The sequence below is a fragment of the Antechinus flavipes genome, chromosome 3 (genome assembly GCF_016432865.1).
Source record: "Antechinus flavipes isolate AdamAnt ecotype Samford, QLD, Australia chromosome 3, AdamAnt_v2, whole genome shotgun sequence".
Classification (NCBI taxonomy): Eukaryota; Metazoa; Chordata; class Mammalia; order Dasyuromorphia; family Dasyuridae; genus Antechinus; species Antechinus flavipes.
The window spans coordinates 90,273,819-90,299,102 of NC_067400.1; the positions used below are offsets into that span (position 1 = coordinate 90,273,819).

At 34.9% G+C, this 25,284-nt stretch overlaps 1 protein-coding gene across 4 annotated transcripts in view; it reads left to right on the top strand.

Annotated features, from left to right (window-relative positions):
• The first annotated feature begins 8,302 nt into the window (after positions 1-8,302).
• Positions 8,303-25,284, top strand: part of ELF1 (E74 like ETS transcription factor 1) — an 81,838-nt gene continuing 64,856 nt past the window's right edge. For 3 of the 4 annotated variants that reach the window (XM_051983875.1, XM_051983877.1, XM_051983878.1), the window contains exon 1: positions 8,982-9,088. The gene's annotated coding sequence lies outside the window, so the exon portion shown is untranslated. Of the gene's footprint in view, positions 9,089-25,284 lie in introns of all 4 variants that reach the window. The other variant, XM_051983876.1, reaches the window with a different exon arrangement.

The window sequence follows — 25,284 nt, forward strand, 5'->3', positions numbered from 1 at the left end:
AAATCCAGAGTCATATGTAATGTTTCACGTTTATTTTTAGTAAAATATGAGACTTAAGTCAGCTATGAAGTGGGGGGGAGCCCTTTCAACTAGGGAAGTTTCTACACTAGGGAAAGTTTGAAATTGCCACATTGAATAGTGGGTGGAAGAGATAATCAAAGGAACACAAAGATTATTTTGTTACAAAGAGAGTCCAGTTAAGATGAGATAGTTTGAATTTGTAGTGGATTAAGCTAGCCTAGTTACATAACTTTCTTCAACTGGAAATAGCATTTGAATAGGAGTGGTTGAGGTAGATGGTGGCTGTAATCCAGAGCCGGGATTTGAAGGGTGACACACTAAAACCCAGAGCAGCATTAGGGTAGACAATGGGGATGGGGTAGGATTCAGGAATAGAGAAATATGTAGAACTAAATTGGTCTACAAAGCCTTTAAGACTCTTAAGAGAGGAAAATGAAGTTGGTGAGATAATATTTGAGGGACGGAATGATTGGAGAATCATATAGTGAAGAAAAAGAATAGCTTTCGAGGGAGTGAGGAATAAGAAATAAAGGGAAATATAGAATGGTAGGGGGTTGCATTAACTTTATAATATCTGTCAGAACCAAGGAGATACTTTTAGCCACATGCCATAAAATAGCACAGATTCTTAATAAATAAATGCTTATTGATAGGTACATTTTCTTTTTTGTATTGAATTTTCAAGAATTGCTTCATTTAACTGCAGATTAAAAAAAAAAGTAGATAAATCAGTAGATAGGTTGCTGGAACTGAATGAAGTAAGAAAGAGCTGAGGTAAATTCTAGCCTTTGACCCAAAATCCATTTATTAAACTTTATAACTTTTTCAGCCATAAATCTGGCCAACAGACTATGAATCTGACTATATTTTAATAGCTAAATCACATTATTTCTCTTGGGCACATTCATATCAAAACTACAAATAATAGAAAGATTCTTTGTAAGTTGATCTCTAAACAGTTACGGTTCTTCAGGTATCCATGCTCTCTATATACATCTTTATTAGAGCAAGGCATACTTGGAAAGTGTATTAAACTAAACTTAAGGATACTGTTTTACCATTCTTTGTAATCACTTTTATTTTTTGGTCTTTTGTGTATTGTTTGTTGTGGAGTTCTCAGCCTCACTAATGTGATTAGAACATGTAGCGCGATATGTCTTAGAAATAGTAATATTGTAAGACTTGATGTTTTGAAAATCATTTTAATAATGACCCTATCAGGTTGTGATTATTATCTCTAGTTTATGAAAAACATGGAGACTGAGATTAGATGAAATAACTATGATTAGTAACTGTTTGAAGTTGAGCTCAGATCTTTTTTTTTTTTTTTTTCCTTTTGGCCAAGTTCAGCATCCTATTTACTAAATTACCTGGGTGGGATAGAAATAATGATGAGCAGAATAAACTTCTGAATTTTTAAATTTTATTTTCAGATGTCTTATTTTTACTTCATAGTTATTTTTGACTATCACACTCCTGATTTATTTTAACAAAAGCAAATCAGTTGAGCAAAACCAATTGACCCAACAATTGTTTCTGACAGTAGGTATGTGTTTTCTGAAATAGTTTCTATGGCAGTTTGATTTATAATTATATCTTCAGCTACCTATAAGCCAACTTGAGTAACTAGAGATAGGCTAGATCTAGTGGACAATTTTATTCTAAATTTGGAGGATTTCAACAAGACATCCAAACTGGGGTTTAAGTAGGGTTGTGCTAGTAAAAGTGTAGATAGGCTCCTCACCAACATCACCTCCAAAACATACTTAAATTTAATTTGAATTATTAACATTTCTCTGTCACTTAAAAATCTCTAGCTAACCAGTGGAACAATAAATAATTTAGTTAATGAATTTGTTACTGTAACAGAGTTCCTATGGAATCACCCTTTGAATTCTGACTCAGAAAACTCTTGCTATTTTAATCAGGTTTGTTGTATAGTTGCATAATGTTGGGTTTAATCATCTCACACTCTGATAATCATTATTCAGAAGCTATAAAAGATTCTTAAATCCATTAGTAAAACATTTCAAGATATAAAACAATGTCAACAATAAGGGAGAAATAATTAGGCCGGCATCAAAGACATTCCTAGGTGTCCTGGGTACCAATGAATCCAGCTCCACACTTCTGGGAATACTGGATTTGGAAAGTAATACTCAGATAAATCTTACAGAAGGATGAGAGAGATGTCAGTTTTCCCTGACTCTCCGCAGCATGTGGTCTTTGGGTGAAGCACACCAAGCTCAGATTCTGGGCCTGGTGCTCGTGTGGAGCCAATCTTCTGAGCTGCCCCCCCTTGATGTTTTCCTCTGCCAAAGTATATTCTTTGTTGGCCATGGATATCTGTTTTTAGGTAGACTGTGTGCTATGGCATCAAGCCACCTCATTTCTTTGCCTCTGGCAACTCAAAAACCTCTCAGAATCCCTCTTTCCTCTGAGCTCCCTCACTGCTTACTTTTGTTTTCCTCCGCTTCTTTTCTATCTTTTCTTTTTAAAAGGTTTATGATTCTGGATTCAACTTCTCATCCAAGCACAATTCCCATAGGATTCTGGTGTATTGAGCCTTCCACTAGCTGCTAGATTTCTGGGCATTGAAGCAAGCTGGACTTCTCCATGATGGACAAAATCAGTCCTCTCCATGTTACAGTGCTGTGAAACTAAGTATTTAGGTCCAGAGATTCCTCAACTAAGCAAGTCTTCTCATTTCCAACCAGTTCTGGTAGACCATATGGGATTGGGTTCAGCATTTACTTATCAGCACCTCATTTGGATAGTGCCCTTTGACTATATATGCTATTTTCCTGATTTGATATGTGACAAATTAAAACCCAAAGGTAAGGCTATTCCTAGTTTTAATGATAAGTTTAACTTTTATTGCATTTAAATTTTATCTTGCAAAGCTAATGTTATAGAAAAAGAAGTCCTATGGAAAATTTTTTATTAATTTTTTTCTTACAAAATATTTAGTATGAAGTAATATTGAGTGTGGATATTATTCAAGCTATATCAAAATATAATTTATATGAAATATTATAAATTTATTACATTTTGTCCCAAATCTTCTGTTTCTACTCTTGCTTTGTGTCCATTTCAAAATCTTAAATCTTATTTTTGATTCTAGTGTGATTTAGGAGCTTGTCTAACATGAAGTAATGGAAGAGTTAGGACTAGAGTCAAGGTCTCCTAATTTCTACTAATCTTTCCATTGTAGGCTTCCATTTTGATATCTTGAAAGGATCAGGGTTTTATGGGGAAGATTATGCTAAAAAAATCAAACCTTCATTAGCTGTCATTAGGCAATTATCTTCCAGACCTGAAACTTGTATTTTTAGAGGCTTATTAATGAATTATCATAGAAAATTGCTATCACATGATTCTTTCTCTTAAATCATAAACAATTACTTTGTCTTTGAGTAAAGGCCAGTTAATGGTTCCTGCTTTTCTTAGGAGATTCTGGATTTTTAGGAGTGGGTTGGGAGTGATTGTTGAAATTTTAATGTGAGCATTTACACCTTGGAAATTAGTAAATGGTATAGATCAGGATTGGATTTATTTTAATGTGGATTATCTAGAGACAATCTACCCACTACCCCTCACGGCCTTTTTTGTGCTCTTTCTTGACCCTCAACTTCAAGAAACTCCTTTACTTTAGAAGTTCTTAATGCGTATGTGTGGGCGCGCCCACATACTCCTCTCTTTGGCAGGTTAAACGCATAAAATAAAATACTTTGGATTACAAAGGAAATAATTTATATTGAAATACAATTGGCATTTGGAGCTAAGATGGCAGGGTAGCAGAAAGAAATATTTTGAACTCCCCTGAGGCCTCCCTCCCTCTAATTCTTCCAGAACAAACCTATAAAACACATTTTTCTAGCCTAGTTAGCAGAGGTAGAGAGAGAATTCTGTGGGGCCTGGGAATGGAGTCTGGTCAGTGGTGCTTTCTGGCTGTGTAGCAGGCCAGAGGAGGTCTCGGGTACATAGCAGAAATGGAAATGGGCCCCAGATGCCCTCTCCCCTTTCGGGGCCCTAGATGGGCAGACAAGGATCTATACCAAGTAGATATAGAACAGAGTTCATTCAGTTCTAGTTCGGTCTGAAACCTACTGACAACTGCCTCAGGGAGGAATCTCTTGCTTAGCCCAAACCCTAGGCAAGGGACGTTAGGGTTACCTCAGAGTCTGTAAGCTTCTCAGCCTGGGGTTCCTGAGAGCTAGGAATAACAAAACCAATTCTCATTAACTCATGAAAAACCCAATAAGATTATCCCTCAGCTTTCCTCCAGGGGTGTACAGAGCGCTAAGACCATGTCTGAAATAAGGAATTAGTATTGAAAAGACGAATATACAAAAAAAGAATCTCACAGTGAAAAGCTATTTGGTTGACAAGTATGCTCAAGACACAAAGCCAGCTTGACTATATATTCAACTAGAATTCCTAGAAGAGAATGAAACAAGAGTTAGAAAAATGAGTTTGAAAATGCAATTATAATGAAATGAGAATTTTATAGGAAAAAATGGAAGAAAGAATTGGACAGGGAATTACAGCTTGCCACATAAAGGGTAAAACTTTGTTTAAGCAATAAAACTCCTTGAAAATTAGCTTGAACTAAGTAGAAGTACTGAATCGAAGAGACAACAGAAAAAATCTTAAATCAGAAATTAAAAATTATAGAAGAAAACATAAGAGATCATAGCAAATCCAGCTGACATGAAAATCAGATCAAGGAGGACAATTAATAATTACTGTACTACCTGAAAGCCATAAACAAAAAAAAATGCAGATATCATATTTTAGGAAATCTTAAAATTGACCAAAAAGATTTTTACAACCAGAAGAAAAAGTGGAAATAGAATCCACCAGTCATCACCTATAAGAAATCCCTTTTAAAAATCTCAGTAACATTACAGCCAAAATCCAGAGCTAGCATGTGAAAGGAAAAAATTCTGCAAATAGCTAGAAAAAAAAATTTCCATTCCTGAATAGTGAGGATCGCTTAGGATTTAGCGTTCACCACTACTTAGGAGCAGAGAGCTTGGAATGTAATATTCCAGAAGATAAAGGATACATTGAAGAATAACCTACCCAGAAAAACTGAGTGTAATCTAATAGGTGGAATCAATGGATTTTTAATGAAAGAGAACTTTCAAGTATACTTAATGAAAAGACCAGAACAGGGGAAGAATCTTTGAATTTGAAACATTAGACACTTAAATGAATAACCATAAAAGAACAAAGATAAACTGCTTATATTTTAATATGAAATGTGGAGAGATGATGCATGTGTTTCCAGTGAACTCTATCATCATTAGGGTCATAGAGGGAGTCTAATTAAACAGGATGTCCACGAATGGATTCTATGTCTTGATGACTTTTAAAGAACTGAAAGAAGGAAAATTCTCAAGGAAGTGAAATATATTGCAGGAGGTAGAAGGGAAAGGAAAGAAAAAGTTAGAAGTTAGCACAATAAAGAGGGTACACAATTAAACATTTATATATGGATTAGACAGGTATATATAGAAGGAAGGAGAGTAAGTAGTTAGAATGATTTGCGCCTGAACTTACCTGACTGGTCTGTTCAGATTTCACACATGTAGTTGGGTACAATAAATTTCACTCAAAATATGGAGAAAAGAGTAGGGAAATGAAGAATTAGAAGGATAGATTATGGGAGGCATTAGACCTAAGCAAAACAAGCTCCAATTAAGGTTGTCCAAAAATATCTGTATCTTGTGCAAAAATATGTATCATTCTTTTTGTAGATGAAAAGAATGGAACTAAAGAAAAGGACCTAAGATCCTATTGCTAATAAGATTGTTCATTATTCCTGGGAACTTTCTTGCCAGGTTATTATTACTGTTTTTTAGAACATATTAACTAAATAAATTTCAAAGCAAATCCTACTTAAAAAGAATCCTAGTAGATCCTAAGATTTATAGAAGAAATATCTGCATGTGTTCCAGAAATTTTTGTTAGTTTTGTGTTCACTTTCCCACTCTGAAACTAACCATTGGTTTATGAATTATTTCAATATTTTTCTGAAGTTCTGCCTTTTCATTCCTTAAGCTGTAGAATGTCTTTAAGAAATAAGAGGAAGGAAGGAAACAAGCAAGCAAGCGAGCAAGAGGTCATCTGCCGTCTTGGTTTGACTGAATCTATAATTTTCCACCTTTACTTGGTAGTATCAAATTTTAAAAATAATTGTCAATGTTTCTATTTTCTTTTGACTTAACTAGATGACTTTTGACCCACTGCTTTTTTTCAGAGTCCCTTTGTAGGTATTCTGTTGCAACAACTAAGTATGTATGGTGAAAATTATTCTACGTTGTATTCATCCAGTTTACTATCTTAGTAAGTAGCAGATAGTGAACATGAATGAATCTTCTTTTTAGAACATCTTGGCTCCTGGTTACTTTTTTAAGCAGTTTTTTTTTTTTTTTAATTGTGTAGTTCTGTATGCTGACTTGAACAAAGAGAGAGCATGTAGAATTAAAAGTATTTTATTTATTTATATTTTAATTGTGTCTGTGCCAGACAAATGATTTATATCCTTTTACAAGTGAGTTCTTAAGTCCCCAAGTCACCTTATTTCATTGTTAAGGAGCATCCACAAATAGTAATATCTAATTATAAGAACATATTCTTAGCCAATGGTTTCTCTCCTCCCCCTCCCCCTTTAAGCTTTAGAAATTAAATATTTTAACCCTTTTAATGGAAAGCTTATGACTGAATCATAAGTCATGCTTTAATATGAATCCAGTTATATTATTTGACTGTGCTTCACACAGCCTTAGTTTTTCCCTCTATAAAATGGAGATATATTATAGTGAGAAAAATTCCTTTTAAAGCCTTAAAGTTTTTTACATGTCATTAAAAAAATAAAATTAAATGTAAAAAAATGATAAAGAGCTTCTGTTTTAATATTGGAAATGATTGTGGGTTACTAACATGTTGGACTTATTTGAACCTAAATGCATGGTCCTATCAAACTGTGCTTTTTGTTGCCTTTTCTGCTAGTATGTATTTCTTGTTCTTCTCAGTGTCTTTCTCCAAATACTAGTTCTTATCTCTTATTTCTTCTAATTGGCTGCATTTCACCTATGGTGAGCTGGGAACTAGATAATCACACTCTTTAGGATTATTACTAGTAAAAGTGACTAGACTGAGTATTGGAACAATCTTATTAAAATGCATGAAGTAGAACTTTTGTTCAGGGAATGACGTTTATTTTGATTGCTCAGAGGTGTGAGTTGTTTTTTTTTTTTTTTAAATATATTTTGAAGGTGTTGGCAATTGTTCTCTGGATTGTGGAAACTTGCCAGATAATTGATGTCTGGGCAAATCTTTGTATTCTTTTGGCCTGATTAGAATCTTTGGTTTCATTTGTATTGGTTGCTTCCAAATGCAGATCTGCAGCTGCTCTGTAATTTACAGTTTTGAGGAACTGATTTGGGGCACTGAAAAATTTTTTTCACTTTTTGTCTGTACTGGATACAGCCGGTGATTGTGTGAAATGGGACTCTGGCTGAGGTTTTTCTTCCTCAGATGGAGACAGGCCTTCTCACCCTTATTTGAGGCTGTCTGCCTCTCCAGTCTTTGATTTCTGAAATTAGACCAAAGTCAGAATTGTTCATGAAAAAGTAACTAATTTATGTCTTTGCTTTTCATTTGAAAAACAAAACCTTATTTCTTCTGGCTCATTTCTTGACTGATAATGAATTAGAATAAGTAAAAGCACAAAAGACATTACAGCAAAAAATAAGCAATACTTAAGACAAAATAGAACACATTTATTTCACTGATGGTAACTCATTTTCCTCATCTGGAAAAAAAAGGGGTTGGACTTAGTGACACCTGAGACTTCAGTATCTTTTAGCTGAATAATTAGCGGATGTAAGAGTGACTGTGCTAGGCAGTAAAGGTTGAAAACCAGCAGCATATTATTCACTTATACTCTACAGGAAGGGTTATGGTATGTAAACATCAATGTCTAGATTTATAGATTTAAGGTAGAATGATAACAGGTGCAAAGGAGGAATACATTCAAAGTGTGAGGAATGTTTAAGGAAGGAAAGATCATAGGCTCTGTCCATCATTCACCTTATACAACTGGAAGGTATCTTGGACCTCAGCTAGTCTAGCCTCCCCCTCCTTTTAACACAGGAGGAAATAGAAGCTCAGGAAGATTTTATATTTGTCAAGATCAAAACTTTCTAGAAAGCTCTCTTAAGGGAATTGGAAAAAGGGTAGGAATAAAGCTTCACTGAGCATATGCCTTTAACATATTCTCTTTATATATATTTTAGAAATGGTGGGTTTATATGCTATTATGATAATGATGAGTTGGCTAAATGCAGCTACAATTTAATAAAAACTTATCATTCCACTACAAATGTAATATTACATTTAAAATATATTCAGAATTATTCTCCCACCTCCCCCCCACTGAACTTTGTACACAGCTTTTAAAATCTGCATCTGATAATGCTATGCAATCTGGATAGTTTAGCAAATGACAATATACCTTTTTCATATAAGAGTTAATCAGTAGCTAGAGTGGTTTTACTGGTTGATTATATTAGAGGGAAAAGATTTCCCCCCCCTTGTTGTACTTTGTAAGCTTTAACGTTTATGTGGTACTGTGTATGAAGAGTAAAAGAAAAAAAATGAAATCTGAAAAGAAGTTTTTAAATGGTACAATTAATTTTCACTTCAATTAATTTATGTTCCAATTTTTAATGAGTTAGACCATTTTTGTTGTGGCGACATTTTTTTTTTTTTTTTGGAAGAGTAGTTCTTGTTCTCAGCCCCTATCTCTTTCCCTTTTTCCCCTCCCCCAACTTTTACCTGCAGATTTGCATGTTTGACCTAGCAAAGTAATTGGGCCCACAGCAACATGGGCGTGCCTCCCTTAGAAACACTTAGTTTCATGTATGACTCATAAGCTAAGGCACAGACACCACTTCCCCAATCTACAGGAGCCATTTTAACAGCACCAAACTGCTGGATTTCTTTTATCATCTAGCCCCTGGGATCAAATCAAGAGGGATGAGACTTATTTAAGGTAACTGTGTTTTGGTTTTACCTTTAGTGGTTGCTGCCACAGTAGTCTACGGCGAGAGAGGCTTTACCTGTGGAAGAACATGGCTGAGTGTACTCTTTACCCCTCACCCCCTTCTCTCTCTCTGGTAATATATCCAGTTAGTCACATGCTTGATTGTACTTAACTATCTGGGAAAAACAAAGAATGCTATTTCTGGTGGGTTTGAGGCTTTCTTGGTAAAGTACTTTGGGAATTTTATATCATGGAAAGCATTGTCAATATGACTTGAGAAAAGAATCATTAAATTAAAGGAAGGGATTTTGAGGGCTCGTTTTTGTTGTAAAACCAAATCATTCTTTTTCATATGATAAATTTCTTAATTTTTCTGTTTTTTTTTTTTTTCCCTAAAGTAAGTGAATGAGAATTCACAGGTATCTTCTGATATTTAATTTATGGCTTGGAGTATGGAGACAACTAACTAGTTGATCAACTATCTCTGATATGACTGACTTAAGTATATTTTAGATTTAGCTAAAAAATTTTTCCTTATGTATTTGTACCAACCATTTTTTTTTTTTTAATTTTAATTTTCAAGCAGTTGTTTCAAGCAGCAGGTAGTATTTTCGTGTCTGGTCTGAGTGAGACTAATTTTTTATTTGAGACATTTCTTTTAAGAAAAAAAGTTAAGATTATTCATTGTTAGAAATGGTTGATTTTGTTATTTAGTTAATTTTTATTCTGTGTTGATAGTATTTGTGATTCCAAATCTCATAACTTGTTTAATTCTCAATTTGATAAGTTTTTCCATAAACAGGAAGAGTCAGAATCTCTACACTAGCTATATAATAAGTTATTAAAATTTGTTGATTTTCACACGTGGAAAGAGGAAAATAAGTTGATTGTAGAGATTTTTTGGATGTTGAGAAATATTTATTGAAATTTGAAAAAAGTCATTGAAAGGAAGTCTTGAGAAAACAGTACAAAACTAGAGTAAACTAATTATGATTCTAAAATCATAATTTACAGAAATTTCTAAGTGACATTTGATTGTGATAGTATTTACTTACCTACTTTGCTGAGAACTCTTCAACTGAAAGGAAGGCTATCTATGAATGCATATAACTATTGTTCTTTACTCTTTTAAAAGGAATGTTAGTGTTAGTAGGTCTCAGCATTGTTTTTTTATAAGAAAGTCATCCAGCGTGCCTGTTAACCTGTGAGCAGCAGCTTGTTCCTTCTTATATTTTACACCATCAGTATAACCACTGAGGAAGCAAATACTTTGTTCTCTCAGTCTTTCCTCTGTACCTAGCTGGTGAGCTCTTTCTCTTGAGGTCCATCAACTGATAAGGGGAAAAAAAAGTCGGTGAAGGGCCATGTGTAGGGAATAAACTAGATTGGCTGTTTTTTTTTTTTTTTTTTTTTCCATTTTTGAGGGAGGAAAAATAATTATTTTTACAAACGCAAACAAAATATGTAATAATTTAGATAGATGTGTATAACATGCTGTTATATATAAATGTAGAAATCAGACTGATAATTTCCAAGTCTAATATCAGTCTTTCTTGACTTCTACTCCACTTGACATTGTTGAAGATCTTTCCTTTTTGGGTTTTCTCCTACCTGACCACTTTTTGGTCTCCTTTGCTAGAACTTCATCCACTTCATGCCAATTAAATGTGGGCGTCCTCAGCTCACAGTTCTGGATGCTCTTCTCTTTTCTCTATTGTCTTAATGATTTCATTATGAATTTAGTTCAGTTTTTTAATCTTGATGTAAATGATTTCCAGATTTGTATCATTAGCTGTAGTTTTAATTCTGCACCATAAACTGCCCAGTAGATGTTTGAAAGTGGGTGTCTGGTAGGTGTCTCAAATACAATGTGTCTAAAATAGAATTCTTTCCTCCAAACCTGCCCCACTTCCAAACTTTCTCCCTGTGAAGGGTGCAAAGTCTTTTCTTTTCCTTTAAAATGCCTCTCCTTTGCTAACTTTCCAGGCTTATCCATGCATGCACTCTGCAAAATTGGCTACTTGCAACTCATCATTATGTATAGAGGGCTCAGATCTCCAAGTCTTAGCTTCACTGAGCCCCACATCTGGAGTGTTTTCATGTCTGCTTATTAGAATCCCCACTCAAGCAATGGCTCTTATTCTTCTATAGGAATGCCTGGGGCTGCTACTGTGGCCTCTGAATTACCTTCCAAATATTTGGCCTGTATCTTACGTGTGACTATTAATATATATGTTGTCTCCTCTTTTAGAATGTATGCTCCTTGAAGAGAGGGGCTCTTTGCTTTTGATCCCTAGTCCTAACCCAGTGCTTTTTCAAGTTAGCAACTGCAATCAGTCTTTGTGGTTTGCCATCCCATATGGGGGTCTCATAACTGAATATAGGGATTTTGAAATTATAATTTATTATCAATAAATGTTTGATTTGCATATCTTTTTTCTATTCCTATATGCCCTGCTATCACAATAAAATTTCTCGAGCAAAAACGAGTTGTGAGTGGGAAAAGTTTTAAGAAGGACTGATTTATGCCATGATGGCTATCTTTTCAGGCCTAAATACATCGAATTTTTGGCTACTGTGCACTGCCCCTTGTTAACTTTGTTTATTGTATTGCTTTTGGCTTCCTGATGCCTGAAGTCAGAGGCTGGTGAACCTCTGAAACTGGCCACCTGGTCCTCCTTGTTGTAACCCAGACTCCACACCTTGGTAAACTAAATCTCTGTAAGTTTGGGATATAAAATCCTTGAAAAGAATTGAATTAGTTTAGCATTTCAAAGGGCAATCAGAGATAACATCTTAAAGCCCTTTGCTCACCCTGATGACCAACTTAGCATCTGGGTATAATTGGAAGAGTCCTAGGACCATAGATCCACAAACTGCAAGAGACCCCAGGGGACTTCTTCTTTTTACCAGGGGAGAGGCTCTAAAATGGCTCTAAAAGAGCTAAAGAGGCTCTAAAACTTGCCCAAAATGTCAGATAGGTTTTGAAAGTAGGGCCCCTGACCCAGAGTAAGTACTCTGTATTGTGCTGTGGATAGAATTTTAGAACTGAAAAAGACCTAAAATAAGTGAGACACAGATTGAGTGTGTGAGTGTTTCTTCTGACAGTTTGGTGAAGTCTGTAGGACCCTTCTTAGAATGTTTTCAAATAAAAAAACATAATACAAAGAAAAACCGTTCTCTTCAAATAGATTGGTCAAAACAAGATCTGGCACCCCAGGTCCCAAATTCTTTATTTTAGCCCAGTCTTTTTATTTGACATGAAGTAGCAGAATCTCAGAGAACTTAAGTGATTTAGCACCATAGAATTAGGGATTTCATGGTCATTATATGATGAGGACAAAGAGAAAAGTTAGATGACTTACCTTCATGCTACTGGATTAGTTTGCTATTTTCCATATCCAGCTCATTTTATAGATGAGGAAACCGAGGCACACAAGATTAAGTGGCTTGATCTGGGTCACACAGTAAATTATCTGAGGTCAGATTTGAGTTTGGGTTTTTCTGATTGGGGGGGAGGGGAGAAGGAGGGTCCTGGCCTGGTTTCCTACACCACCTAGCTAAAAAGCTTTCCCTTTTTAGGTTTGTGGATTTTGCATGACTAAATATTTCCCATTCTGCCCTGAAGCATTCCTTAGGGGCTGGGGACAGAAATCCTTTTTAATGTACATCATCTTTTTGCCTTCGAATGAGAGAGGGAAACTTTCCTGGCCCAGCTGATGCCCTGATATGATCTGTAGAGCTTTCATGCTGGTTCTTGGCTCTTATAGTTTGGGACTTCTGGCATGCTTCGCTGGTTCTATATCTTTTCTACAGCCATGCTGAACACAGTGCCCTTACTTAATGGGAAGTGGGAAGAGAGCCAACACCCTGCATTGCTAGAAAGCCAATATCACTTGTTTCTGTCTGTTTGGAATAATCGGTCCTTGACTGTCCAAGAATCTGGGGCTGATCCAGAGGTAGGGACTGTCTCTCTGAACTATTTCTGCTTTTCAGTTATCCAACTCCAATGGAATTGATTGATTGGGGAGGGAAAGGGGGAATGTTAATTACAAGAGCAGTCTTTCCTCTCATTGGCAGAATCCATTTAAAGTGGATTCTTTACAGATCTATTTTTAGATCTTGGTCATTAAATCAATACTGAAATTTTTTTTCAATCACTAAGATTCCTTGTTTCCCTCAACAAAAACCCATGAAGTATATGCTACTTTTTTTAATGGATGGGAAAAGGAGAAGAGATTCTGAATTGAAATCATGATTCCTAGATGTAGTCTTTTGGAAAAATAGGAGAATTTGCTGGTCACAGCTTGCTGGTTTTGTGTGCGGCCCCCCCCTCCCCCCCTTTCTTTTGGTTTTCTTAAAAGACCTGTCTGCTCAGTTTGTGTAGTTTAGTTATCAGCTTTCTGAGCTGACCAGTAAAGATATTTTCCTGCCCAAAATGCCCTGGGCCCATTGTAGTGATATCACTGTCACATGCCCTGGCATAATAGTTGTATATTCAAAGTACCTTCTGGTAACTCATTTACTTATTTTTCAATCTTTTTGTATTTTTGCTAGCATTAGAATTCTTGAATTTTAGAACTGGGACCAGACCTTGAAGCTTATTTATTTTAATACCCTTGTTTCTAATAGGTAGAAATTGAAACTCAGAGGAGTGAAATAATAGATCTGAGACTAGAGCTCAAGTCTTTCCCCATCTACTACTTTTTTCCTGTTTTTCAGTTGCACCAAAGGATCATCCATATAGTTGGTACTCATATCTTAAGTGAGATCTACATGTAATACAAAGATCTGAAATGTTTACTTTTTAAATGTTGTATAGATTCAACATAATATAGGAGATTATAAAGCAGTCCCAGATCTAATTGTTGAATTGATTAAAGACTTTCATTAGACTTATTATGCTTATTGGATAATAACTATTTTCTTATGTCCCTTGGCTGTACTATACCAAAGAAGATGATGAGATGAGAATTCCATTTGGGAACAAGTGCAAGAGGATGATCGGATGGGAGGGCTGGAGTAAGAAAGGGAATATGCATGTGTATAGCCTCTACTAGGTGCCAGGAACTGTGCTAAGTACTTTACCAGTTTTATCTCATCTCTTTTGATCTTTGAAGCTTTCTTGGGAAGGACAGGTGCTATTATTGTCACCCTGTACAGTAAGGAAACGAAGACAAAGAGATTAGTTATTTATGCTCAAAACCACAAAGCCAGTGTCTGAAAATGGATTTGAACTCATTTTCTTCCCATCAGGTCTGGCATTCTTATCTGCTGTGCTACCTAACTGCCTCTGGTCTAGCTCCTGAAATTCTAAGCAAATTTAGAAAATCCTGTTTCTCTTCTGCTTTTTTAAAAAAAGGGGTGGTTATTTGTGACTTTTATTTTTACAACACTTATTTCCAGATAAGCCTCTCTCTCCAAGAAGTTTCCTTTAGAATAAATAAAAACAACTAGGTGAAATCAAGTGATAGGACTAGGTCTGACAGAGTATGTAATATTCTGTACCTAAAATTGCATATTTCTCCAAAGAAGGGAAGTATATTTTCTCTCTTGTCTCTTTTTAGGGTCAAGATTGGTCAATTGCAATTGCACAGGATTTGGCATAATTTTAATGTTATTTTATTGATTTTGCTTTACATCACTTTTCATCGCTCAGTTCATGTAAGTTTTAAAAGATTGTTTTTCTATGGGGCTTATTAAGTGATTTTAATTCTGATCTTAAGAGAATTCCTGAGTTTCATTTGGTATACCTGTTTATTTGTGGTTAGGTAATATTATGGTATGTATTTAATGATAAATTTTCCAGTATATCAAAGCACATGTTTTAAAATTTACAGCATTTTTCAGTACTTTGGGAATTAATGCTTTGATTTTAATAGCATCTATTTTAAAATAAAGTCTCTTAGCTCCATATGTGGAAACACTGTAGAGCACTCTTAAATCTTCTATTCGGGAATTTATAGTTAAATAGACCAGTAGTGGAATAGCTAAAGGTTTTTGATTAGAAATGGTCTCAGCAGTAATGCTAAGGGTTGGTGGGCTGGAGAAGCCAGATCAGTTAGGGTGCTAGTGCCCCTCACATGCCTATATTTTCTGCATCTGAACCAATTTCTTCCTTCCTTCCTTCCTTTCTTCCTTCCTTCCTTCCTTCCTTTTCTTTTTTAATATTCTGCTTTCTTCACTTGGATAGTGTACATCTGGAGTAAATTCCTGTCCTTGACACCTGCTGTCACACCCCTACCACCTCTTGTCTCGGGTTAAAATTATTTCTGGGTCCCTTCCTGTAGCAATCAATGGATTGTAAACTTCTTGAGAGAAAAGCCTCCTCAATGAGCCTCCCTGCAGATAGAGTTGTTTAATGAAAGAAATGACTCGACAGACACTCCTCCATTCATGAGTTTTATGCATTTGAGCCAGCCTGGCACTCTGCCAAGGGTGGAGAATGCAGAGAAATAAAAATGCCCTTCTGATGGGCACACCAGAGATGGTCCTGTGTGAGAGAGGCCTCCTGCAGAAGGCAGAGTTGGGCTGAGGCATTCTAGGCATGGGTGGCATGGGCAGGGAAGGAAGGATTGTGGGCCTATGGGCTTTGGGAGGCTATACAGAAGAGAGCTGTTCTGTGCTTTACTTCTGTAGTTAGAGATTTGGGTTCAAACCATTTTTGCCACTGCTTGTATGACCTTGGGCAGTCAGTGTCCCTGAACCTCATGTTCCTTACTGGTAAAATGAAGGGGTTGGGCTTCTGAGGTGTCCCTTCTAGGCTTCATATTTCTGATCCAAGGGTCTTGGAGGAATAACATTTTCAGTTTAATCTTTGTGATTGAAAAATAGTTGACTTAAAGAGTCTGCCTGATTTGAGGATACAAGTCATTATGTAAATTAGGCCAAATTAAAAATTTAACTAGGTCTTTTAGAGCAACCCGCTGCAGAGGGTTTTTTCCCATCAGAAGTTTCATAGCTGACTCCCTTAACAAATAGATAAGGATGTTTTCTGTTCTTAGGCAGTGATTCTGTTTTAGAGGGGTTGCTTAATGGTAGTTAAAAAAAATTAATCTTGAGGAATTTTTGAGATATCATGCCTTTCATTTCCTGATGAGGAAATGAAAAGTATTAAGGAATTAATTGAGTCAATCTATCAGTAGAAGAATTAGGGCTAGACTCCAGAACTCCTGACTTTTCTTGTCCAATATTCTTCTTTATTTTAACTTCGTTGTCTTTTCGGGGGGAAAGGGTGGTGGTGTTTTTTTTCCTTTAAACTAAACCATGGTCTGCAGAAACCTGCTTCTTGTTTTCTGTACTTTGATTAAGCTATTAAGACAACTTGAATTTTGAATATCCATCCTTAAAAGTCAGAGAAGGAGATAAACCATTCTAGTATCTTTTTGAGGAAAACCCCAAATAGGGTCTAGAAGAGACTGAAAAGACAACACCACCACCAAACCTTTTTTTTTTTTGTTTGTTTGTTTTTTAAAGTCTTTTTTTAAACATGCATAATTTTCAACATTTATTCCTGCAAAACCTTGTGTTTCAAATTTTTTTCTTCCCCCCTCCAATTAAATATGTGCAATTCTTCCACACATATTTCCATAATTATGCTGCACAAGAACAATCAGATCAAAAAAGGAGGGGAAAAATGAGAAAGAAAACACAATGCAAGCAAATAACAAAAAGAGTGAAAATACTGTGTTGTGATTCACACAAAGTTCTCACAATCCTCTCTCCGAGTGCTCTTTTCATCACAAGACCATTAGAACTGGCCTGAATCACTTCATTGTTGAAAAGAGCCATGACCATCAGAATTGATCATCATATAATCTTACAACAAATCTTAAAAGAAAAAAAAAGCCTTGGGCTTATACTTCACTAAGTCTGCGTTCTCATTTGGATTTCCTTCAAAAATTCAGACCCAATCTATCCCAAATTTCTGGATCCATTAGTACTACTATTTATGCCTTCTTCTAAGAAGATCAGGAAATCTACTCCACCATCTAACAATAATCTTAAAACAAAAAGACTTTTTTGGCCAAGATGGTGGCAATTTGGGGTAGTTGTGTTTTTAAAATAGATTGATGTATGCGTTTTACACTTTTTTTCTAGTTTGGGAGCAATGCTTTTACATTTGTCTCAGAGAGAAACAGTATACTTGTTCTTAGTTGTTTAGGTTAGTGCTAAATAATAGTCATATTTCAAAATGAGCTATTCACATTTCAGTAGTGAGCCCTCAGTTTTCAAAACCAGTAGTATTTTTTTAAAAAATTTGAGTAATTGTCAGTACTAAAAAGGTGAAATTGGATGAGTCCAGTTTCGTTCATTTGTTCAAATGTAGACTTGAGGTTGAGGAGAAAGGGGAGACTAGCCTTTGCTGGCTTTTTTTGTTTTGGGGTGAAGTTACAGGATTTTAGTTTTCTCAGCAGATGCTTTATTATCAACATTCAGCAAAGAGTTTTACAATGCATTTTTAGGTTTATTGTGTGTGTGTGTGTGTGTGTGTGTGTGTATACTTTGTAATTTTCAAAGGTCTGCTATTTGTTGAAGCATCTTATCTTTATAACTATCTTATTAGGTAAGACGTTCCTATTTTAAAGTTTATAATATTCCATTCAATAAACAATTTTGAAATTTGATACTTTATGTTGTCTGTCATGGATGTATAACACCTTATGTTGCATATGCACTAGTGGTGTTTTTAATTACCATATAGGCCTAAGTGATTGATGTCTCATGTGATAGCAAGATTGTGAGTCTGGGAGGGTAGGAATTTGTATCTTCTTCCTTAGGAGAGGGAAATACCTAGGAGACTAAAGTTCTAGGTTCTAGACTCTATTCTGTGACATTTTTTGGTGACTTTAGGCAAGTCCCTTTTGGTTTCAAGATTGGTGGGTTGAAAGAAGCTGAACCTACACCATCTCTAAGGTCCTTTTCATATCTGATTAGTGTGCAAGTACAAGTGTGAGATTCTTCATGTGTGGGATATTAAGCCACTTTGATGTAAGAGATTTTTATTTATTTATTTTATTTATTTGCTTTGTTTTGTTTTTCCTGAATAAATCTTTTGGAAAGCCAGTAAGTACATTTATATTGATCATTTTCTTAAAAGAGGATTAGATTTCCAGTTGTGTTTTGCTTTTTTTTCATTTTCCCAGTGAATTCAGTAATCTGAATGACCTTTAGCTTACATAGGTTGAAATTTAAATCTAAATTCCTAATTTGCTTTGTCTTATAAATATTCATTAATTCTGACTTTTTTATATATTGATTCATTGCACTTCTAAATACATATCTCAAAAGATAGACATTTAATTGGTTGCCTTATTCATTTGTCCTATTTTCTTGTAAATTGAAAGCAGACTTTAAGGATTTCTATTGATTATATTTTGAGCACTGAAAAACAATAGTTTTCTCAATCAGAATAGTCATTAAAAGTTAGTTAAAAAACTTAGGCCAAGAAAAATTACTTTACCTTGCAATTGATTGGGTAACCGTTATACAAAGTCTGAAGAAATGCAAGAAAATTATTATTTTTAGCTATTAAAAGGGAAGATGAAATCTTAATTGTTAGGAAAAGTAACATACCAAAGTTGAAACAATGAAGTTTACAGACCTTTGCATGGAGCTTAGTACAAATTGATTTAATTGGAGGGAAAACAAGTTAACTTGAGAGCTACTACTAGACTAATTATTATAGGGCTGTATGAAGTAACATATTGAGGTATGTAGTATGTAACTCTGTGCAAATAGACTAGTCAACTATTTAAGGATATCTTTAAAGTAATATTGTTGGATCAAACAATTATACATATATTTGTTGTATTATGAAAATCTTTGGTGATTTATTCAGTTATTTCTCTAAGAATGTGAAACTGCTTCTTGGTGTGGTTACTTAAAAACCTTTAGTTACATGTGAAACTTAAGAAAGGGAAGTTGAGAAAGGAGGCAGAAAACTGGTCTTGACTTGGCCACTACTTTGCCAGAGACATTTGGCTAACTTTAATTTCTTTAAAGAATTTTTTTAATTGATTGCTTTTCTTTTATAATAACTATAATTTGTCCTATATATCTATTTTTCCCTTTCCCAGAGAGCCAGCCTGACAGAGGTTAATCTTTTAAAATATTTTGATAATTGTTTCAATATAATTGCTCTTTGTTGTAATCTTTTATTTTATGCACTTATAAACCATGTTCCCAGAAGGAGCATCCAGCACTTAGCAGAGTCTGGGATGTAGTGAGCACTTAATAAATTATTTGTGGACATAGAGCTCATTAGACCATGACCCTACAAAATGTTAAATACTTCTTATTTGTAATGTAGGAGTAAAGAGAAAGGGGGAAAATTTCAGCAAAACTTAACCAATAAATCAAGATCGAGCTTATATAAATGAAAAAATATTCTGCATTTATCTTATTAGACTGAGATTTGACTGAGTTTGATAGGAAAGAAGCATCATGCTTACTGTTCTACTGTAACATAAAAGCTAAATGCTGCTCATTCCCACATTTGGCTAATTATTCAAATGATTGCTAGAAAAAAATTTTTATAACTGCTCTGATGTTTTTCTTTTTTTTAAAATAGCTTATTTTTCAAAATATATGCAGATAATTTTCAACATTAACTCTTACAAATTTGTCTCTTATTCTCCCCACTCGCTTCCCCTAGACAGTAAGTTATTTAATAGGTTAAACAGGTGCAATTCTTTTAAACATATTTCCACATTTTCTGATATTTTTCTTACCATTTTTAGTAATAAAGGTCACCATTCAAAAAGCTCCCTAGTCTCCATATCCTGCCAATTAAGCAGAAAACCAGCATTCTCTGAATAGAAGTTAGATTAACTGTGTATTTCAATTAATATAGCACAGATTTCCATTTACATTTTAAGCATTATTTCAATAGGCTGTTTTATGACAAAAGTTAGCTATTTCAAGCCATTTAATTATTATTTATGATATCTTCTAGCCTGTACTGGGCATAATGTTATGCTCAGAGCTTAGTAAATAGGTGGCATAAGGACAAAGGACCTTTATTAAATTTGACTGAGGATGGAGAATTTGCTATATGAAGGGAAAAAATGGTTACAATTAAATAAAAGACCATAATAAGTTGTAAATCATTCCTAGAGTCCATGTGATTAACAGAGAGATGGGGAAGGAAGAGGTAGAAAGAAAAGGTACCATTTAGTTTGTGGTTTTAAGTTTTGAACACAGATTAAATTTGAGTAAATTTCTGAGTGAAATTCATTTGAGCATAGTTGACGGTTCAACATGAATGAGTGGAGGGTAATTGGGAATCCTTATTGACTCTTGAATTTCAAGAGAGTCTTTATAAAAATAGCCCCTAAACTAAAGAGGCAAGACCAAATAATCTTGTTAGGACTCAATTTGAAGAGAAAATTTTTAACCTTTGACATAATCACCTTTTGACTAATGAGGTTTGGGAAGAGGTTGTTTTTTCACCCATATTATAGAAATATCTACATTTATTGAAAACAAGGTTTTAAGAGCTGAACACTTAATTTGATTTTGTGATTGTGATTTTTAAAGTTTTTCTGCATGTAATAGAAAGTTAATGTTGAAATAAGAGCCAAATATTTCTTTGCATATTGAAATTTAGTCTCCAGCATGGAAATAATTTTGTTTTAAATCAATTAATCTGTGATATTTTCTGACTCTCACATAAACCGATGGACTATGATGCAGGAGATCCAAAGATGTAGTAGAGAGGCCGGAAATGCTTGACATTTTGTGTGCTCTGCCTTCCTTTTGGCTTCCTGTCAGTTAAACCACTATTGGAGTAACAGAAGCACAGATGCACAGTTATTTGTTGTTCTCCTTGAATTTCCGTAAGGGAGACAAGTTTTTCAGTCTCACCTTCTAAAAGTCTTTGTGTTTTGTTTTTATTGCTTGTTTTTGTGAAGTATCTTTAAAATGCCAGAGTGGAAAATACTTTTTAATTTCATGTGCTGGATGCTATGCACCTCCAGAGGAAGAACTGATTAAATCTTGGTGGACTTCTCTAGTATGGGATTAAGGAGGAAGATGGAGAGGAAGACAAAAAAAATTACATGTTGGAGCTTAAAAATAACTTTTGAATTAGTGAAAATCTTACTGTGATAAAATGGATTGAACAAGAAGGCTAATAAGGCTTGAGCTTCTAGAGTTTTGAACTGCATTGAGACTAGAGCTGCATGTTGTCTGCCATTAATGTGCTGGGCCCTTGGGATCAGGGGGAAAAGGGGGCGGGGAGCAAGATGAAGATGATGTTGGAGCTCTTGGCAAGGGGGAGATGGCTGCACTGTTGGGTCCTCTTTAAGGGGAAGCTCGAAGGAGGTCTTGGTTTTTGTTTGGGTTCCTCCTCCATCCAATCAGAAGCAGAAGCAACTGAGGCTATTGAAGAGGAGCAAAGATAATTATACAGTGCTAGGTTAGAGGAACAAATTAAATTTCATTTTAGTCTGGCAAATGTTCATTTATCAGGAGAAAAACACAAATGAAAAATATTAAGTCCTCATTTTTCAAGAGTTTATGTTTTTTTTTTTCCATTGTTATTTGTGTGTTTACTTTTGGATAGAAAGTATAGCTGTACAGTGAACTGAACTTAGAATTAAAAGGCAGAAGGAAGTAGTCTGACTTTGCTTGAGGAAACTTCAGAACTCCTTAATGACTCCAGTGTGTCCCAGGGGAAAGGAAGTATTCAGTGTCTGAGGTCAAATTTGAACTTGGGTCCTCCTGACTTCAGAGCTGGTGCTCTGAGCCACCTACCTGCCCCCAGAAAGAATATTTTTAATGCCAGTATTCTATTGGGAATAGAATTCCATGGGAATAGTATTAAAAATAGTATTCTGTGGCTACAATTCATGGATTACTGCAATTTCATAATAATTAAAAATTGGTATTGTTTAGAGGTTGAAGGAAACCATGACAGGTTTGACCAGGATTTTTAACACATAAGAAACTTTGAATAACAGACTATTATCAAGAAAGTATATGAGCAGTAAAGATGGGGCTGGTCATGTGATAAGGGAAAAGGCTAGGCAATGGACTAATATGTACTATTGGTAGCATGTGAGTAGCAAGAGAGCAAGTTGGGCAGAAACCTCTTTTTCTCTGGGGAACACATGGGAAAACCCAGCCAAGAGTTACATCCAAAGGGCAACCCTGGGCCCATGGGAGGGCTCCTCATTGCTGAGATCCATTTGAGTATGGAGAACAAGGGTTAAGGTTCAGGTTGGCTTTGGTCTGGAAGCTTCTCATTTGCTTTTGTGTGGTAAGGGAATTAAAACCATTTCTGAAGTTTAAAGGAAAAATCACCTAATTTGATTGAATTCTTGATTAATTCTTACCAGAGTTCTTAAACTTAAAACACAAAAAACATCCTTCCCAAAGGGAAAAAAAAAAACAACAACAGCAAAACAAAAAACCCACCACCTCAGAATGGGAGTAAACAAAAAGAAGGAAGAATTAAATTAAATTGAAATTAAACTGAACTTTTACATTTACAGTTTTTGAAAGTCTATACTGAATTTAACATTATTAATTAAAAACTTGATTGTTGAATCTCTGAATGCTTAACTGTAATTTTTAATATTTCATTCATGTTATTTTTTATTTTTACTTCAAAATCACTTACTACCTATCCAGTCCTCATCTAGTCTTTTTTTTTTTTAATTGAAGCTTTTCATTTTTCAAAACATATGCATGAATAATTTTTCAGTATTAACCCTTGAAAAACCTTGTGTTCCAATTTTTCTCCCTTTACATCCTCCTCTAGATGGCAAGTAGTCCAATATTTTTTAAACATGATAGAAATATATGTTAAATCTAATATATGCATACATATTTATATAGTTATCTTGCTGCACAAGAAAAATCATATCAAACCAGAAAAAAAAGAGAAAGAAAAAATATAAGCAAACAACAAGAAAAATGAAAATACTATGTCGGGAACCATCTTCATTTCCCACAGTCCTCTCTCTGGGTGTCTTCATCATAAGACCAATGGAACTGGTTTGAATTATCTCATTGTTGAAGAACCATATCCATCGAAATTGATCATCATATATAGTCTTAGTTGTTGCCTTGTATAATGATCTCCTGATTCTGATCATTTCACTCAGCATCAGTTCATGTAAATCTCTCCAGGCCTCTCTGAAATCATCCTGCTGGTCATTTCTTACAGAAGAAAATAATCCATAACATTCATCTACCATAACTTATTCAGCCATTGTCCAACTGATGGGCATCCACTCAGTTTCCAGTTTCTAGTCACTGCAAGAAGGACTGCCACAAACATTTTTGCACATGTGGGTCCCTTTCCCTCCTTTAAGATTTCTTTGGGATATAGGACCAGTAGAAACCAGTAGAAATAGTGCTGGATCAAAGGGTATGCACAATATGATAGCCCTTTGGATAGAGTTCCAAATTGCTCTCCAGAATGGTTGGATCCTTTCACAGTTCCACCAACAATGAATGTGAGTGCCCCAGATTTCCTACATCTCCTCCAACATTCGTCGTTATCTTTAACACAGCAGTCATATCTGAGAATGTATATGTCTCATGCCTGTACATAAATAAGCTCTTAAATCTCTAACTCATTTATGCCCTCCTCTATAATGAAGAAATTTGAACAAGCAAATTGTTTCATAGATCAAAACTTGATGTTTTATATTTTTATTTTCTAGCAAACATATTTTGACCTTACTTTAAAAGAGCAAATATAATATTAACAAATGGAAAAATGTTCTTTTTTCTTCTGATTATTCCTAGATGTTTAATATAAAATACTCTTTAAAAGTTGTGTATTCATTTGAGGTACTTTTAAATTCATTTCTAAAACAATTGTTAGGCACTTGCCAAGAGTTTATTAGGTATCATTTTGGCTCCTGTCCTAAAGTAATTAGGATCTCGGTGGAGACATTGCTGGAGAGAACATGGTATAATAGTATAAAGAACACAGCCTTGGATTCAGAGAATCATGTTCATTTGGCCCAGGTTGGACTAGATGATCATTACATGCTTTTCCAGCTCTTCCAACATGCCAGGATCTGATAATTAAAAAACCACAGAAGAGGGAAATCGATTTAGAAAAACTAAAGATCAAGATAGATAATGGTAGAGAGTAATTTTCTTTTTTAGGAATTAAATTGTTTTATGTCATTGTTAGGATTAGTGTATTTTTTTTTAATGGATAAAAAGTGTTTATCAAACCTATATTTAAAAAACTCCTCATATTAGGTAGTCTTTAATAGAAGTATAGATTACGTTTCATGTTTTAAGTTTAATTTTTTGTTTTTCAGAACATTAGAAACAGTAAAAAAGGTGATTAAAATTTCCTAAAGTGTCTTGAATTTAACATATATCTCTTTACAGGTGACTTTGAGATCTGTGTGAACTCTAATTGGCTATTAGACATTTCAAATTTGATAACTCATTGGCCTATTAAATTTGCCATGTCCAAAACAGAACTCCTTTATCTTTCCCCTCAAACCCTTCACCCTTCTTCAGTTGGCCATTACTGTCCCCCATCTGTTCCTAGTCACCCTTGACTCCTGTCTCTCTCACTGTCCCCTTGGTTGCCATGCCCTGTTGTTTCTCCCTTCTGAACATCCCTCTTATTCACACCACCATCACCTTGTGCTGGCCTATGATTATTCTGACCAGTCTTCCTGCTTTAGTTTCCTTCCCCTTACAGTTCAGCTCAGGTCTGACTATGTCATCCTTTTCTTCAATAAATATTGGATCAAATATAAAACCTGTTTGTTTTTTAAAGCCCTTTATAACCTTACTCTTCCCAGCCATCTTCTATCTTTCTGCTTTAAGTGTTCTCTGAAAGATACTGGCTGGCTGCATTATTGTTAATTATGGTTTTTCACTTCCCCTCCTCCGGTCTTCATTTAAATCTCATCTAAAGTCTAACCTCGTAAAGAAACCCTTTTCCATTTTCTTAATCTTAATGTTTTCTGTTAATGTTGTAATTGGAGATTATCTCTAATATTATGAATATATTTGTACAGAGGTTACTTGTTTTTCTTACTAGATTGTGAGCTCTAAAAGCAGAATGCTTTTACCGTTCTTTGTATCCCAGTGCTTAGCATAGTGCCTGGCTCTTGGTAAATCCTAAATAAAAAGGACAGTACAGGGAGAGTTGGTTTTCTCTTTTTTCTGGGAATTATCTCCAGGATAATCTGAGGATAATTTTCAAATTGAGT